Genomic DNA, 16,976 nt, shown 5'->3' with positions numbered 1-16,976 from the left:
CGATACCAATCGTAGATTGCCTTTCTACATGGTGCTTTTCTCGAATTGGCTCCTAAATTTCCGTTGGACATCTGTGGCACTCTATTGTTTTATCAAAATGTAGCACACAAAAAACCTTTTAAGGTCCAGAAAACGCCATCTTGAATTTCTCGCCATCTAGCGGCGATATATGGAACTACAGGGAATACCTGCAATAAACAATAAAACCCTACGACTTTACTTGTTCAACTAATGTACTGTGTCACTTAGTAATGCTAATAGTTTCCTTACAATAATCTTTTGAAAATGATACCGGACTTTATGTACACCCTGTGTAATGCCCTGTTCTAGAAATTTAGCATTTGACCTCACCTGGGACTTCAATCTACTCCGTAGAACAGATTGTGGAACCTGGTGTTAGTCTCGGTCTGGGTGTAGCCTCCACTGAGAGTCAAATCCAGATTGGACTGGATGTGGCCCCTTTGAGGAGACCTCCATTCATGCAGGCAAGCACTAGTATGTTATCTACAAACAAGACACTGGGATTTATTTAAGTCTGGTTTCAATCTTAACTGAGATTTTTACCAGGTGGCGAAGCTAGAAAGGAGGTGAGATGATTAGAAAAAAAGAGAAGATGCCCCGAGGGTAAAACCAAGCAAGCTTGTAAAACCTCTGCTGCGTCTGGTATGTAAAGCTTCATCTAGGTTCTACTGTGCGAAAAACAAACACGTTGAAGGGACTTCCTAACCTCACAGAGGCCGCAATCGGCATTTGTATAGAGCGACCACAAGGAAAAGAACCTTCGGCGAAAAGTCTCCGGGCAACTTTCCTTTCTTCCGTTCAACTCGGGCCATAAGGAAGCATGCTCCACTCTGCCCCTCCCCTCCACGCGGAAGTGCGGTGCACAGGAGTCGCGGGTCTGCGCGGGCACTTTTGCTTATGGTTCCACTATAGGTTTCAGAGGTGAGTTTGCTGTATATCCTTTAATGCTAGTGTTGGTAGGACCTACTCATGTTGGCATCCTTCCTAAGGTAATTTGTCTAGGTTGTTCTGAATGGATGTTAACCTGAAGGAGCGACATTCAATGGGGAGATAGAGCCGAGAACTGAATACTCTTATACAAGCTCACCAGGACCGACAGCAGCGCAAGATACGAAACGTTCGCCAGAACATTCTGCTTTGGAACTCAAAAGCCATCCAAGCTCATGAACCTGCTTGCAACGCACTCACACGTTAAATATACATGAAATGCGATGCAATGAGATTACAATACGGGGGCAGACGGCAAGAGATAGGGCACAGATGGAAAATTACAATTTTGCGGAGACCATGAGGGGTCCTTGCAAAGGGATTTCACGAGAGTTATCGCATGACGTCGTGGTAATCCTGCCCCCTCTTATTTCAAAGCACTGCTACCTGACTCCGGAGCAGTATATTATTCAGTCGCGTCCCTTCCTCTGCGCCGGCAGGGACAAGGAGCGCTCAGCGGGCTTTAAATATATTACGGCACGACTCAAAGGACGGAGAGTATGGTGCCGCAAAGAGGGCGAAGCTCTCCTCGAAACCAATTTCAAGTTCCGCCGCACAATTTCCAACGCCAAATTACGCAATACAATGGCCTCGTCTCTCCGTGACAACAATGACGCACTCTGGCGGAGGACGGTCGACAATCTGTGCAACTTTTGAGGAGGCTCGCGTTTCGTTTGGGCGATGAAAACGAACCTCTGTTCCCAGACTTCTCGATCTACTTTGTAGAGAGAATGGGGAGGGGATCTCGTTGAAAATGCAAATGCTTGCGTTCCAGGCTGAGATTTACATGAATTCCCGTCCCTTTTTGGCCCTTACGAGCAACGCGGGACTCTGATAACAGCACGAAGGGCTCCCTTTCGGCACTTACTGAAACGTCGAGGTTGCAAGATTTCCAGCTCCCAGAACGAATAAAGAGCCTGAATTGTGAATATCAGCACAAATCATCGAAAAAGATTAATTTCTGTGGAGGTCTAAAAGATCTGTCTACTTGTTAACAGATGACTATCCAGTTGCTTCTACAATGTGACCTTACAAATACAGAGTGTCCCAAAAAAAATGTGTACACTTTTTGATCGGTAATAGCTAACTGAGAAAATACACTCTGTACCAATTATCTTTGGAGCAGGCGAACGAAAGCAAGTATCTGCGCAAGTAATGACGCGAGACTGCTCCACAGTGATGTACGTCTACGTGTAAACAACGATACTCTACCCGTAAACCATTTTATACACGTAGATAACGTAATCTATGTAAACAACATGACGAAGCTAAGGGCGCTGTACAAGAAAACAAAATTATACTGCGTATCAGTCGCTAATGTGTGAGGAAAACCTTTCATACTCTTCCTTTCAATTTTGAACAATTTCTCACTTAGGTAAAAAGCCTAACATAGGAAATAGTTTAGTGTTTTGTTGGAAAAGGATTTTTTTTATTTTTTTTGCATACGATTTATTATCTTTCGAAGTTGGTAGAAGAGAAGAGAGAAATTTTGTTGTAAATAAGATTCTTATCAGTTCGTTAGGAACAAATATAGATGAAAATGTCACTTTCCTTGCATGAGAGCCTTCAAAATTATTTCTAATGTACTTTAGATTGTCTACGTAGCCTATGTAAACTACAACCAATGTAATCTACGCGTAGATTACGTGTATACAACGCATGTATACGTAAACTTATAGTGTACGGCACATCACTGCTGCTCCAACAATGAACACGTGAGGGGAACGGGATTGCATAAAGGGGGAAACTACTTCAGTGCCGATATGCACAGAATTGCCCCAGAGATAGGGGAATACTAAAGATTACTTGACTGAACTTTCTGCATTTTAAGTTAAAATGTCTACGTTGAGTGTGTGTGAGCGCATGGAGGCATTCTGTTGTTTTCAGTTCCATCACAGCCCGCCAGGCAGTAGGCATCAGTGTACACTAAATGACAGAAACAAGCAAATTATCTTTCGAGAAACGTGAGAAGTGTCGATTTAGCACCGTTAGATTTCTACCTGTGGGGAACTGTAAAAACGATGCGGACAATGATGACACGAGATCTTCGATTTGAGACTACCTGTGCTTCCCATCGCGTGGATACCACATCTGCTGTTTTATGATCTTGTCAGTGTTGCAGACTGTTTATTGCTGCCAAACGCGGTCATTTTGAACATCTATAACTTTAAGGTGACACCAAAACAACTTCATACTTGCTGATATCAGTGTTCCTGTTATTAACGTTCAAACGTTATTTAGAAATAATCTGTATTTCTCTTCCTGACCCTACATAGCTTCGTTTAGTTTAAGTCTTTACTTCATGAAGGGTGCAGTGTAGTTCATAACACCGGCACGAAATTTGACTCAGGCTATTTTTATTTAAAAAACAAAACAAAAGAATGTCGACCATCCTCTATGGAGGGAATTAAATTCCTCAACCGATTATTTAGCACTGACAAATTCAAACACCGACAGAATGACTCCCTGACTGGGTAAAGTTCCCAAATTTTGTACAGAGTATCCACTACATGTGATAATATATTTCAATACTATGGAGAGAGAAGTCGGCTGTAAGTTGCTAAGAGGGTTAGGGTGAAGTTTGGGTTAAATGCTTGACATAATACTAATAATAAGTTTGAATTCAAACCTCATACCTGGGAGGTGTCTTAAGGAGTATCATAAACTGCAGTCTGGAAGCCAAAGTGAGAATAGCGTAACGCACTTGCAAGACGCTGTAAAAGTCTGTAAAGGTCCATTGTTTTCGAGAAGAGGTAATTGTTTCTACTTTTTGCTATATTATTAACAATTAAATCCGAATTCGTTTGCTTTGTAAGCCATAGATTGATTTATTGAATTGTTGTTTTAAGTACACTTTATGCACAGAAAGGCTAATAGGGACTAGACCTACAGTTTAAAGTGGGATCCGAACCATTATGTGCCTTCACCGGTTATCGAACTCGGGACCCTTTGATTACAAGGCGACCATACTGGATTCAAATGCTATGCTTGTAGCTAAGCGTGTTTAAAGCAATATGATAATAGGTATTATTATTTAGCGCAGCAAGGATTATTATTATTGTAAAAATATATGTTATTGTATAGAGTGTACCAAAAGTCCCATTACCCCCCCCCCCTTTGAATTGTAGACAAACCTGCAAAATGTTATTTTAACAGCATGCGTTTGATGAGAGGATAGTATACCATTAAATCAGACCAATGCCCACCAAAGGATCTGCGTGCACACCGCCATTTTCATGGCACAGTATTATTCGCCTCCAGGTGCGATGTGAAATCCTCCGTAACATAAGATGTCAGATCTGGATTTCAGGTGGCCATTTTAAGAGATTACCTCAATGATGTGTTCAGAGACAAATGGATTGGACGAGGGTCGCCAAATTTAACAGCACCTCTAAAATGGCCACCCCAAAGTCCAAATCTGACATCTTGTGATAATGCGCTATGGGGACACATCAAACAGAAAGTCGCCCATAATCGTTATCAGACAACTGAGGAACTTCAAGAAGCTTATTGCAGTGCGTTTGCTTCCCTCACGCCAGCCATGTTACGGAGGATTTCACATCGCAACTGGAGGCGAATAATACTGTGCCATGAAAATGGCGGTGTGCACACAGATCCTCTGGAGTAAATGGTGGTCATTGGTCTGATTTAATGGCATACCATCCTCTCATCATACGCATGCTGTTAAAATAACATTTTGCAGGTTTGTCTAAAATTCAAAGGAGGAGGGGGGGTAACGGGACTTTTGGTACACCCTGTATATTGTATCCAGTTAGCACATGATTGCATTCGATACTATGTATGTATTCGAAGATGAGGATGAGTGAGGATTAAATTAAATAGATGAAGGAACAATAACAAAGAACGCCCGTGCCCATGCCGGGATTCGAACCCGGGAATTTCTTTTGCCGAGAAGTTAACGCGCTCACAATAGAGCCGGCAATCTGCTTTATTCGAATTCATGTTCGTTATTATACGTATATTTTCTAATGGCGCAAGTTGTAATGTGCAGGTGCGAGATTACCGGTCACCGTAAAATTCTTATTCTGTAGGGTGAAAGAAGAACTGATAAGTGATGGGCGATATAAACGTTTACACAACATGAATGATTCCCAAGTTTTCAAAAATATTACTCAAAGACTGGTTTTTTGGTAATTAGCTTTCGTCGCCATCATTATATTATTCTAGGAAGAAATCACGAAATTATTTTACTTTATCCTTGTACTTCTTTACAAACATATCTGCAGAATATGACCAAGCCTAGCCTAAGCTAACCTATAAGGCCATTGTTGAATGCTGACTATGATGCTGACGCCGTTATCATTCGGACGCACGACCTTATGAAACCTGATATGGAAACCGACTGGGTACTATCGTCCGTGCACACAAATCGGAACCAACCCTCAAAGGAAGTTCTTACAACCTCGCCCCATCTAAACTCTCAACCCTACCCCAACACTACCTTTTTAAACCACTCAAAACATTAACTGTTCTGGTTTCCAGAATGGTTGTACTACCTACTTATAACATTCCCAAATTAACAACAGTTAGATAATTAAAAATAACCATAAACTACAAAAACTAACTCAACATTAAACTACACTATTAATAATTTAACTAATTACTAAATAAACTAAAATCCTTAAATAAATAAACATAACTTTGTAAAAGACATCTTCCGGTCACCAGAACGGGTCAATACAATAGAAGAACAGGTCTAAATATGGACTCCCCTTTTTATGTTGTCATTCTTGGAGGAAAAATAAATATATCAAGCGCCTGCCTTTAAAATGCATATCTATGAAATATATACTTAAATGTAATAGCATGCTAAAGTATAGAAGGTCTCCAATTTTTCTTAAAAAATGGTAAAATGATGTATTTCAAAATTGTGGTCTAAATATGGTCTACTAGTGGCAATATCATAAAAAGCAATTAAAATGTAAAAAAAACAGTCATTTATCGCTAAAACATTATAAAATTCATATTTATGAATAATCTGTTGTTTTGAAAATCAGGCGGAATGGGAAAAAATCGAAATTAATAAAAACATCCAAATATTTGTTGAAAATGTGATCTCAACATTAGACCTCATGTCATAGCCCATATTTAGACCATCACGCTATTTTTCTTCATCAATTTATTTTCGCTCTCTGTGGTACATATTTCACAAACAAATAAAGGCATTATAAAAGCCCACGTTTGTTTTATGTACCGCTAATATCATACCCTATACAAAGCAGATGAAAATTCAGAAAACGCTGAGTTAAAACATACCTGCAAAGAGTTTTCGGAGGTCGCAATTCTGGCCAAAACTAACCACCACTTTCTCTTGCGAATTGGCGCCGCAACCGTTGTCCTTGACAGATTACCAATTCCATTAGCCTCTGCCAGGCTGCAGCATCCGAGAGCGCTGATAACTCCAAAACCCGTATTTAAACCTTCGCCCATATTTAGACCTTCTCCTCTAATATAAATTTGAAGTCACCAATGTATGAAGAGCATACGCTACATTTTAATTGTATTTTTCTCATTGCATATATGTATTCCTAGACTTGAAAATAAAGATTAAAAGAAAGAAAATAAAAGGCGGGAGAATCGTTAAATTCAGAGAAACTGACATCCTGGTTTATTTAAAGGTACTAGGACATTAAGCGCATACTCTCGAATGTATGAGTGTGGAGGCGAGCTTACTTCGAGGGTACCACCTTCCTTGAAAAAAAATGTTCAGAAGTGTTCTATATATTCAATATATCTGTTTAGGCAAATATACACTAACGTTTCCGTTCCGTTGGACTCAAGGTCCACCAAGGTTTATTTCTATGTGCTATAATTTATTTATTTATTTATTTGAGAAAATTTCAGATACAGCACAGGTGGCAATTTTACACTGAAATCGTCAACAATGAGAAAGCAATAATTATAATAAGCATAAAAATAAAAAATAAAATAAAATAAATAAATAAAAAATAAATAAGAAATAATTAAGAGTAACAAAACAACATAAAAGTGAATAGCAAATGAACAAAAAAATAAGTAAGAGATGGCACTATGTGATATTAATTACAAGTATTTCCTCTGATAGAAGACCGAAAGGCAAACTCGGAGGAAAATATATCAATACTTGAGGGGAGATCATTGAATTGTGCTGCAAGTCTATAGAAGAGAGATCTTTTTTGAATTTCTAGTCTAGGTTTCTTTGTATAAAATAACGTTGTATTGCGAGTTGTGCGCATAGGTACTCTAAAGTGGAATTCCTCAAGGAGTGTGTTGCAGCGGATTTGCCATTCACAATTTTGTATAAGTAACTGAAATCATTCTGCAAACTTCGCTGATAAGCAGTTTGTAAGTTTAGAAAGGACAAGAGATGCGGAGATGAAAAATTGCGTAATGAGGGAACCCTGTGACGGACTATAGCTAGGAAGAAGTGAAAGACTGAATGGATTCTGGAGAGGTGAGGGGGACATGCCATGGACCAGACGGGAGAGCAGTATTCTATTATTGGGGGAGATGAATGATTTGAAGTACAAAGTGAGGGCTGAGATGTCACTAATTTCAGTGAAACGGTAGAGTAAACCTAAGAGACGCATGGCCTTTTTTGTGGTGCATAAAATATGTTCCTCAAATGTGAGCTTTTGGTCGAAAACAATGCCTAGGTCTTTGTGAGAGGATACTGCTTTGATGTTATTGCCAGCGATGGAGTAAGATGACTTTAACAGATTCTTCTTGAGAGAGATAGTGAGAGTAGTACACTTGTCAGGATGTAATGTAAGGTCCCATGTCAGGCACCAGGAAGCGTTGCTATGTCATTCTGAAGAAGATGAGTATCGTCGGAAGTGGAGATTTCTCTGAAAATTTTACAGTCATCTGCGAAAAGAAGGTAATTGCTAGAGGGATCTGTGAGATGGTCGGCAAGGTCATCGACGAATAATATGAACAAGAGAGGTCATAGAACACTACCCTGTGGAACTCCAGAGAGGACAGGAAGAAAGTTAGAAACAGTTCCTGGAAGAACGACACGTTGTTGGCGATCGCTAAGGTAATCTGTGAGAAGGGTGAGAAATTTGCCATGAATGTTGAATCTATTGCATAATTTGTGAATCAGAAGACGATGACTAACAGTATCAAAGGCTTTGGCCAGATCAAAGTATATTATATCTAATTGTGAATTATTTGAAATGCATTTCATAGCATGTGAGAGTAAAACAGACAGGTTTGTAAGACAGGAGCTACCAGGAAGAAAACTATGTTGCTTAGAGCTTAAGTACGGAGAAACAAATTTGTAGTCTGTCTTTGATTACTTTTTCACAGATGATGGACAGAGGAGAGAGTAAGGAGATTGGTCTGTAAGATGAAACAAAATTTTTGTTACCACTTTTGTGAATCGGTGTGATGTTAGCTTGTTTCCAAGCGTGAGGAAAGATGCTTTCCGAAAAACATCTGTTCAAGAGAATGGAAAGGGGATAGCACAGGGATTGCACAGTTTTCCTGAGGAACAAGGTGTTGATATCGTCCGGTCCTAGGGCACGGTGAACTGAAAGAGACGACAATAGATCCTTCACCTCATCGGGTGTAGTGACAAGCGTTGTTAGAGAGGAGGAATACCCAATGACAATGCCTGCGACAGGGGTTTCACTCCTCATAATCCAGTCCAAATACAAGGAGGTCCTCTCTCTTATCTCTAGAGATAACACACACCACAATTATGCCGTGAAACAACTTCATTTTCGATAAAATTCCCCCAAAGCCATTGTTGCCAACTTGCCTCTCTTGCAGACAGAACTAGTGTTTTTCAGCTTCACGTGTCTACTAAAATCACGAAATGCTTCCTAGCTTCATGAACCAAATTCTAGATTCAAAATTTACATTTCCTAGTGCGGAGGGCATTCATCTAATTACAACAAATGTACGATTAATGCAATTATGGTTGGAGGAGGAATGGAGGCCTACTGTGAAAAAGGCCAAGTGATCAAAGTCCACTCGTGTATGTAGTTGGGGAGCTGATGGAGCTACAGGCCCTCCCGAAATTTTGAGAAAATCAAAATCTTCAAATGAAAGCTGAAAAGAACTTATGGAAAACCGAAGTAGTAAACGCCAATCCCTTTAGAATGACCATCAATTACCATTTTTGTCGTTGAATAACTCCTATAATAAAACCTAAAAATGATAATTACAAAATACTTCATTGTGCATCCCGCACCCCGTCTAGAACACAGCCGTGTAATATTCACCTTTAGAATTCCGACCCCCTCCGAAAAGAAATGCTGCATACGCCAGTGCCAAAGGCTGTAGTGGTTGAGAGCGAGAGTTTTGAGTTTTCAAGTCCACTATATTTACAGATTGGCTAATCGGGAAGGAATTGATTGATTTGTTTTACTTCGTTTTCTGTCATTTTTGGCTAATTGCCAAGATGAGGATGAATGTGATAGGTGTAATGGATGAAGGTACGATCATAAACACAAATGGACAGCAGATAAGACGAGCCCCACAAAGGATCATACTGGTTGAGTCCAAACGTCAGAGGCACGCATGTCTGCAGGGTGCAGTCCAGGATGTACTACGTGGAAGTGAGGTTGACGAGTGTGTGCTTAAGATAACGTCTCCTCTTACACTCCTAATCGGGACTGGAGAGAGACCTTGAGACAGAAGAGAAAAGGAAGTAAAACGAGGTACCAGGATAGAAAGGAAGACACACAAAGAAAGGAAGAGAAGAAGCGATAGAGTAGAGGAAAAAAGGAAAGGGACGAAGGAAACAAAGAGAAATAAAGCGAAAGAAAGAGAAAGGGAGGAAAAAGAAAAAGAAAGAAAGACAAAGGGAGAAAGAAGAAAGTAAGCCAAAGAGACAGGGAAAGACAAAGGAAGTCAGGGAAAGAAAAAGAAGAAAAGGAAAGACAAAAAAGACAGGGAGAGACAAACGAAGATAACGGGAGACAGGAAAGTCAAAGGGAAGTGAAAGATAGGGAGACAGGGGAAGGCAAAGGAATACAAAGGGAGATAGGGAAGGCAAAGGAAGACAAGAAAAGTCAAAGGGAAACAGGGAAAGATAGGGAGACAAGGTAAGACAAAGGACCACAAAGGGGGGCAGCGAAACACAAAGGAAGACAAGGAAAGACAAAGGAAGACATGGAAAGTCAAAGAGGACAGGAAAAGATAGGGTGACAGGGAAAGAAATACAAAGGAAGAAAGGGAAAAAGAAAGGAAGGAAGAGAAAAAAGGAAAAGAGAAATAAAGGAGAAAGACATGAGAGAAAAAAGACAAACAGAGAAACGGAGCGGAGAGAAAACAGGAAGAGAAGGAGAGAAAAATACGACATTTGTGTGGTGAAAACTTCAGAATTTCGATGTTCACCTAACAATAAGGGAGCTTTTTGAAAGTAAATTTCATCGCACTTCGCTCTCTAAAAATCCAAATAATAACGGCAATATGACTCAATGCACTGCTCTCTCAAAAAAGCCCTCAAAAGGGAAGTTGCACCAAGGAGATTAGTTTCGTGGGAGTTTAGTGTAGCCACACTTATTCATTACTCTTGGAGTTGCTCTATGGCCTATGATAAGATACACAATCGCACGTAGGTATCAACCTTACTATCGCCAACACAAGACAGCTTTGCGGAAGAAACCTTGCCACCACAGAACCTTGGACAGTGATTAATGGCTACTCTATCTGGGACAGCAACCACGCGTTAATGTAAAGGTCTCTACCACCTGATAAAAACTGCATTCCAAATGTACATTCCAGACCATCTTTAGCCCCTCAAGATCTCATGGGTATAAAACCAAAGCTTCCCTTCTTTTGAAGCATATTCTCTCTTAGTACCACACTTTAGGTAAGTGTTAATATCTTTCTATATATGCACTATTCGCGCTGGGTATAAGTCTACCTTCATGCGCAGGCGCTAAATTGCATAATATGATACGTCACATAACATCTGAAGGTTAATAAGAAAACTACTAGCGCCGCCAAAGGGCAGGCTGAACTGCCGTGTTACTAGAGTGCACAAAGCCTCGTAACATTAGTGAATAATTTAAATTACTGAAATTTCTAGTGTCATTTTACCTAGATTGCACTACAGGTACTCAGTTTAGTGAAAAATTACCTTCCGTTTGTTGTACTTTATTTTCACGTATTGCAACAGTCCCTTCAATGAAAGGCATTTTGCAAATTGCTATTTTATCTTTTGCACTATCCGTAAAGAACAAAGAAAATTCTGCTATACAAACTTTATTGAATGTTGATGTTCTTTTGTCTTGTTATACTTACTATGGTGATTTTGAGTCGAAATGGTGAATACAGTTTTAATGTTAAGTGACATCTGTCAATTTATTTAATATCATAATAATTATTGCAACTAACTGCTCACATTGGAGTCAGATGCAGTATAAAAAAGCCATTTCGTCTACCAATGACCATTCACTATCGTTAATTGACTCTCCCATATGTACCCACCTTCCACCTGTGAGAATCTCTCCACGCGCGAGGATGGTTAAAAGCTGTTAGATCCGAAATAAAATAATGAATTAATGAATTCAACGATTGGTCGCGTGTGTAATAAGCAAGTCTTGAAATACAAGAAATGGGTGATGCACCTCCATGCACCAAAAAGCGCCACTGCTGTCATCTGTTGGCGCAGCGCTTAAATACTTCATGTAAAAATTCAGTGACGAATTCAACAAAACAACAGCTCCTGTTGCGCTCTGTAACACTGGCGCTGCTTTCCAACAAGAGAGACATACTAACCCCTGTCTCTCCACTATATTTTCCAAGACACGAAGAGCATAAACTTCTTGGTTAGATTCGACTCTCTTTATACTACAGCAAAGCAGCCAAGGTCAATAACCAGCGTTACCACCTCCATACTTGGCAACCCTGACGAATATTTCTAAATTTGGTTATTATTGTTAGTTTAAGTTGCTTTCCTCCATATCTAAGTTAATCGCAGAGAATAGTGAGTGGTTGGTAACGTAATCACTCTGAGAATAGTATTAATTAATATACCCTAGTATTGTGTGATTGTGATCTCAAGTTTCAAGTTTCGGCTCCTCTTCACACCAGCTACTTCATTCACACAGCAACCTGTTGTGACTGCAATATTACAGTTCACAAGCAAATGGTTTGTCAGTGTTTCCAAACCCAGTCTACAAGTATAGATCTACCTGTAGTTCCCGATTAGTCTACACTATTTTTAACTGACAATCCAGGTAGTTTTATGCAGTATAAGAGTCGCTGCAGATTCCCACTTCTGTTGATCCAATCTAGAAAAACATTTCATTTTTCATTTTCAGGCAAACCAGAAATTTCCTGTACCAAAAATGGCCTACGTGAAAGTGATTGCATTGCTCCTCGTAGCTTGTCTTGCTTTGGTAAGTGCTCTCTTTCTTTCCCTTTCGTTCTCTTTATTTAATTCTCTCTCTTTTCGATCTTCTTTTTCTTTCTTTTCTTTTTTCTTTGCTTATTCCATTTTTCATTTCGTTCTTTTCTCTTTTTCAATTTCTCTCTCTCTCTCCATCTTTCGCTCTTCTTCTTTCATTCTCTTTATTTCGCTCTTTTTCTTCTTTTCTCTTTCTTATTCCTTTTCCCATCTCGTTCTTCTTTTTCATTCTCTCTCTTTCTCTTCCGCTCTTTTCATTTTCTTGCTTTTCGCTCTTCTTATTCTTTCTATATTTTTCTCTTTTCTTATTCTTTTTTCCCATTTCGTTCTTTCTTTTTCATTCTCTCTTTCTCTTTCGTTATTCTCCTTTCATTCTCTCTCTCTCTTTCTCATTCGTTCTTTTCCTTTCATTCTCTCTCTGTTTCTCATTCGTTCTTTTACTTTAATTCTCTTTCTTTTCGCTCTTCTTCTTCTTTCCTTCTTTTTCTCTTTTCTTATTCCTTTTCCCATTTCGTTCTTTTTTCTTTTTCATTCTCTCTCTCTCTCTTTCTTCTTCGTTCCTTTTCTTTCAATCTCTTCATTTTTACTCTTTATATCCTTCGTCCTTTATCTCTTTGCTTATTCCTTTTTCCATTTCGTTCTTTCATATTTTTAATTTTTTTTTCTCTCTCTCTCCCTATATATCTCTGTGTGATTCTTGCTCTACTCTATATACATCGAACGTGGTTTTATCGTTCAAATCATTTTGAAACACCCTGTATTATTGTCAAAATTCCTGATGTAGGGTATTACAGATGGGCTCACATTAGTTCGTGGTGACTTAAGAGTCCGCTCTCGCCCAACTGTTGGCAACGCCCCTGTTGAAAGAAGTGTCCCTCCTTACCTTTGTTTGCTTGAATACAGTGTAAAGATCAATGTTCCTAGTCGCAAGACTAGAAATGATGTCCTCCATTTCTGTGCAATTCTCTCTCTCTTTGTTGGTTTACCCGGAGTCGTGTTTTTACCTGTATATGAACCACAAATTCGCACATCGCGCTACGACGGAAGGGGTCGAATCTTGGCCTGGGCATGGATGTTTGCGAGTGTCCATTCATCACTCATCCCCATTTTTGTAAATTAGCCAAAACTGGCACAAAAAGCGAAGTAAAATAAAGCAAATAAATGAATCAATGAACCACAAAGTATTTTTGTTTATTTTCTTGATCTGTTTGGCTCAAGGGTTTAATCAGCCTCTAATACATGGAGCCTGTGGGTAAAGGCGGGGAGAGCCTGGTGCTGATCACACCTTCTCCACAATTGCCTCAGATTGTGAATGTGGGGTCCCACCTCCATATCCCTCCAGAAGCCTTCACGACTTAATACAATGTACAGTCAGCAGCATTAAAAATTGGATACGTGGATCCTGAAATAATGGTTTCCCTGCAAGGTGTTGTGTGTGTTGTCTAACTCTACGGCGATAAGTGGAATTTAATAACAAATTTCCAATGGCAAATCTACCACCGCCGTAGAGTTAGGCAACACACACAACACCTTGCATGAAAGCCATTATTTCAGGATCTAGGTGTCCCACATTTATTTCCGGTGACAACCTTTACTGTTGATCTGTGGCCTCCCCGATGGCGTGATGGTAAAGTCGAAGCCTTTTAATCAAGGAGTCCCGAGTTCGATACGGCACATAGTGGTTCCAATCCTACTTTAAACTGTACGCCCAGTCCCGATTAACCTTTCTTTGAATAAATTGGACTTAAAACCTTCTGAAGCAAACAGCTGACCTCTATTGTTTAATTGTGCAAGGGAAATTAACGTATCGGGATTGATACTAGACATCGAAACACCACACGTCATAAACGAAGTTCTAACAATTCGTTTTCTACAAAGTTCCTCCCCTCCCCACAAAGAACTAACGTTCAAACTAACTGCTCTTAATTTTGCACTCAACGTAACATCTTAACATCCCAGACTAGTTATAGAATGGGGATTGCAGTCTTGCTAATCTCAGATATCTTGTCTATTCCAGGCTCTAGGCGCACCTAGCGACTACTGCTGCGGTGGATATCCTCAGGACAAATCAGGAGGATCGAGCGGCCCAAGCAATATTGCCTACGCAAATTCCGAAAACACCAATGTGAACAACGTGAAGAGCGGATAGAGGTGGCAACACTGCGCGGTTTCTTTTCTGACGACGACAATCATTCTATTGTTGACATTGTTTTCTAATTGCAGTGGAAACACTGTAAATTTTCTTGATTTGCAGTATGCACTGTGTATAACCAAATTAGCGATCTAAATAAACTTCAATATGAAACAAAAAGAAAAACCTGTGGAAATTTTATCCCAAGGAATGGTAGGATTCCATTTATCTTTAAGAAAAGAAACTGTATTCCAATTTGGGCATTTACATTGCAATCAAGCTTACCGAAAGGGTACGATACATAAACTATCCTTTATAAGTTCGGTAACAGCAGGACACTAAACGCACTCTCCTGAAATCAGGCGGTTGGCATAAGTTCGCGCCGTTGCGATGTCGGACCACAACCCCTGTGTTCGCAGGTTTCAGAGAATGAAAGATCTCGTTGTAGAGTTGGCCTTTGTAATCCATGTGATACAAACTGACAGTATTTGGTCGAAAGGTCAGGGGTGACACAAAAGTGCCCCGGAGAGAGGTCGGTCTGACGCTCGAACTAGGCAACGCAGCCCGGTGGACGTTGCCACACAGTGCGCGGGAACCAGCGACTCATGTCCCACTCTCACTTTGCTTTTCCCATATGTGGCGCCAGCGCAATTCTGCTGAACCGCGTATTTTCATGGAAGTGCGTTTAGATAATTTTCTTCAGGTTAAAGAGAGGAACAATGGGGAAAAGGAAAACTCTAATTGATAAATAAAAGAGGCAGTGTAAATAATAAAATAAAATATAGAAGATAAAACGCAAAAGCACAGAAAAAGGAAACAAAAAAGAGAGGCGTCAAGGAATACAGAAAGAAGAAAAGAAGCAATTCTCGAATATCAAATCAAAATGCATATTTGGGGGGAGGGGTTTCTTTAATCATTAATTTTCTTGTATATTGGGATGGGGCAAACTGGTTGACTTCGAGAGGTATACGACCCCTAACAGGTACAGCTTGAAAGAAACAGAAAACAATGCAGACAGATAAAATATGAAAACAGTTAGTTAAAGCATAGCCTGCTACGATCCTTCCAGCCTCGGCGCTTTGCCGTAGCAAATACGATTGTGTGTGCCGTCTGAAACTCAACATTTCTCCGCTAGAGGCGCTCGACCCCGACTTGTGCTGAGCGGCCTTTTCATGTTGAACTGTGTGCGTTTACGCTGGTAGTGAGTGGATGTTTAATAGTTATGTTGTGTATGTTCGAAGTTATGCTCACTATTGTTACAAAGTGACAAAGTCGAACCTCTATTAATACAAGTTAAAAAAAGAACAGACGTACATATAAGCTATTTAGAAACAATATTTCAACTTCCAAAGTTGCGGCGAAACGCTGCAGGAATGAATGAATAATGGTCCTGTTAATCTGAGATTTGTTCCAAAAGGAACTACGAATATTTATACCAAACTTTGTCGCTGGAAGTTGGCTAGGCAACAATGGTCCGTGTTTTCAAGGCATGCCGAAGAAACCTTGAAAATTTTTTGCCGCTTATATTCTGCTATTATTGTGTATTGTGAAAGGCCTTGCAGTGGATTTCGTATACGTTAATTATTGAAGAAGGAACGCCGTGGTTCAGTAGTTAGGACTTGAAACTACCACGTGGGGGACCCGGTTGCATACCTTGTGCGGTCATTTTGGGTGTTCCATCGGTGTTCCTGCATAAGTGAGTCTGGGTCCAACCCAGGTTCACATCAGCAGTTTCCTAATGGAAACCCTGGGCGAGTGAAGCTTACCACCCACGGAGACGCGGAGAAACGCGGCAACAGACGCGTTTGCGGCGTCTCAGTGGGCTACAACCTTTAATATAACCTGCAGACTTCTGGCACGGAAATTCCCGCTTTGGTTCTGAACGTGTCCCTGTAGTGGGCGTTACAACATTTGATTTCAATACAATAAGACAACAAAAGTTATGTTACCGTGTTTACCCTAGTCTCAGTGGGCATTAAGCTTAAATGTCGCCGGTGCGCGGTGCTGATCACATCACTTCCATTATGTCCGAGATCGAGACTGGGTGAAGCCCTAACTGAATACCCTATGGTATTCTTACGCGAGCGAAACTATTCTTTCATTGGGAGGGGATCATTATTTTCTAGCAGGACAAATAACACTTTTTCTATTGAAGGGGACAAAGAACGATATTGTGGCAATGCTTTGTTTTGAATTATTTGAAATGGGATTAGCATTTATTTTACTTTTCACGTAAAAAAAAACAACAAGCCATATGCTATTTTTCACATTTCGTTTTCCACGGGGAATGCCCTCCTTGTCCCCCGCTGGATTCGCCAATGTCATAACCATTTAGTACATAGATAATTTATTTACAATTATAACACCATTAAGCCTTGTTTCCATGATATGAAAAAATATGCTGACCAAGGCAGAAATGTAATTTATTATAAAACACAAACTAATTGTAACGTTTCAACCTTCTAGCAA

General features: G+C 40.0%; 1 protein-coding gene and 1 long non-coding RNA gene across 3 annotated transcripts in view; one reads left to right on the top strand and one right to left on the bottom strand.

The window, feature by feature from the left end:
• The window catches only part of LOC146002528 (calcium/calmodulin-dependent protein kinase kinase 1), a 596,212-nt gene that overhangs the window by 135,084 nt on the left and 444,152 nt on the right, over positions 1-16,976 (bottom strand). The window lies entirely within an intron of this gene.
• On the top strand, positions 12,064-14,676 carry LOC146001999 (uncharacterized). The gene is made up of 2 exons (XR_014443662.1): positions 12,064-12,368; positions 14,394-14,676. It is a non-coding gene; the product is annotated as an uncharacterized LOC146001999 (long non-coding RNA).

Source organism: Lepisma saccharinum, chromosome 18 (genome assembly GCF_977018435.1).
Source record: "Lepisma saccharinum chromosome 18, izLepSacc3.1, whole genome shotgun sequence".
Classification (NCBI taxonomy): domain Eukaryota; kingdom Metazoa; phylum Arthropoda; class Insecta; order Zygentoma; family Lepismatidae; genus Lepisma; species Lepisma saccharinum.
This window is presented reverse-complemented; position numbering and strand designations above follow the sequence as displayed.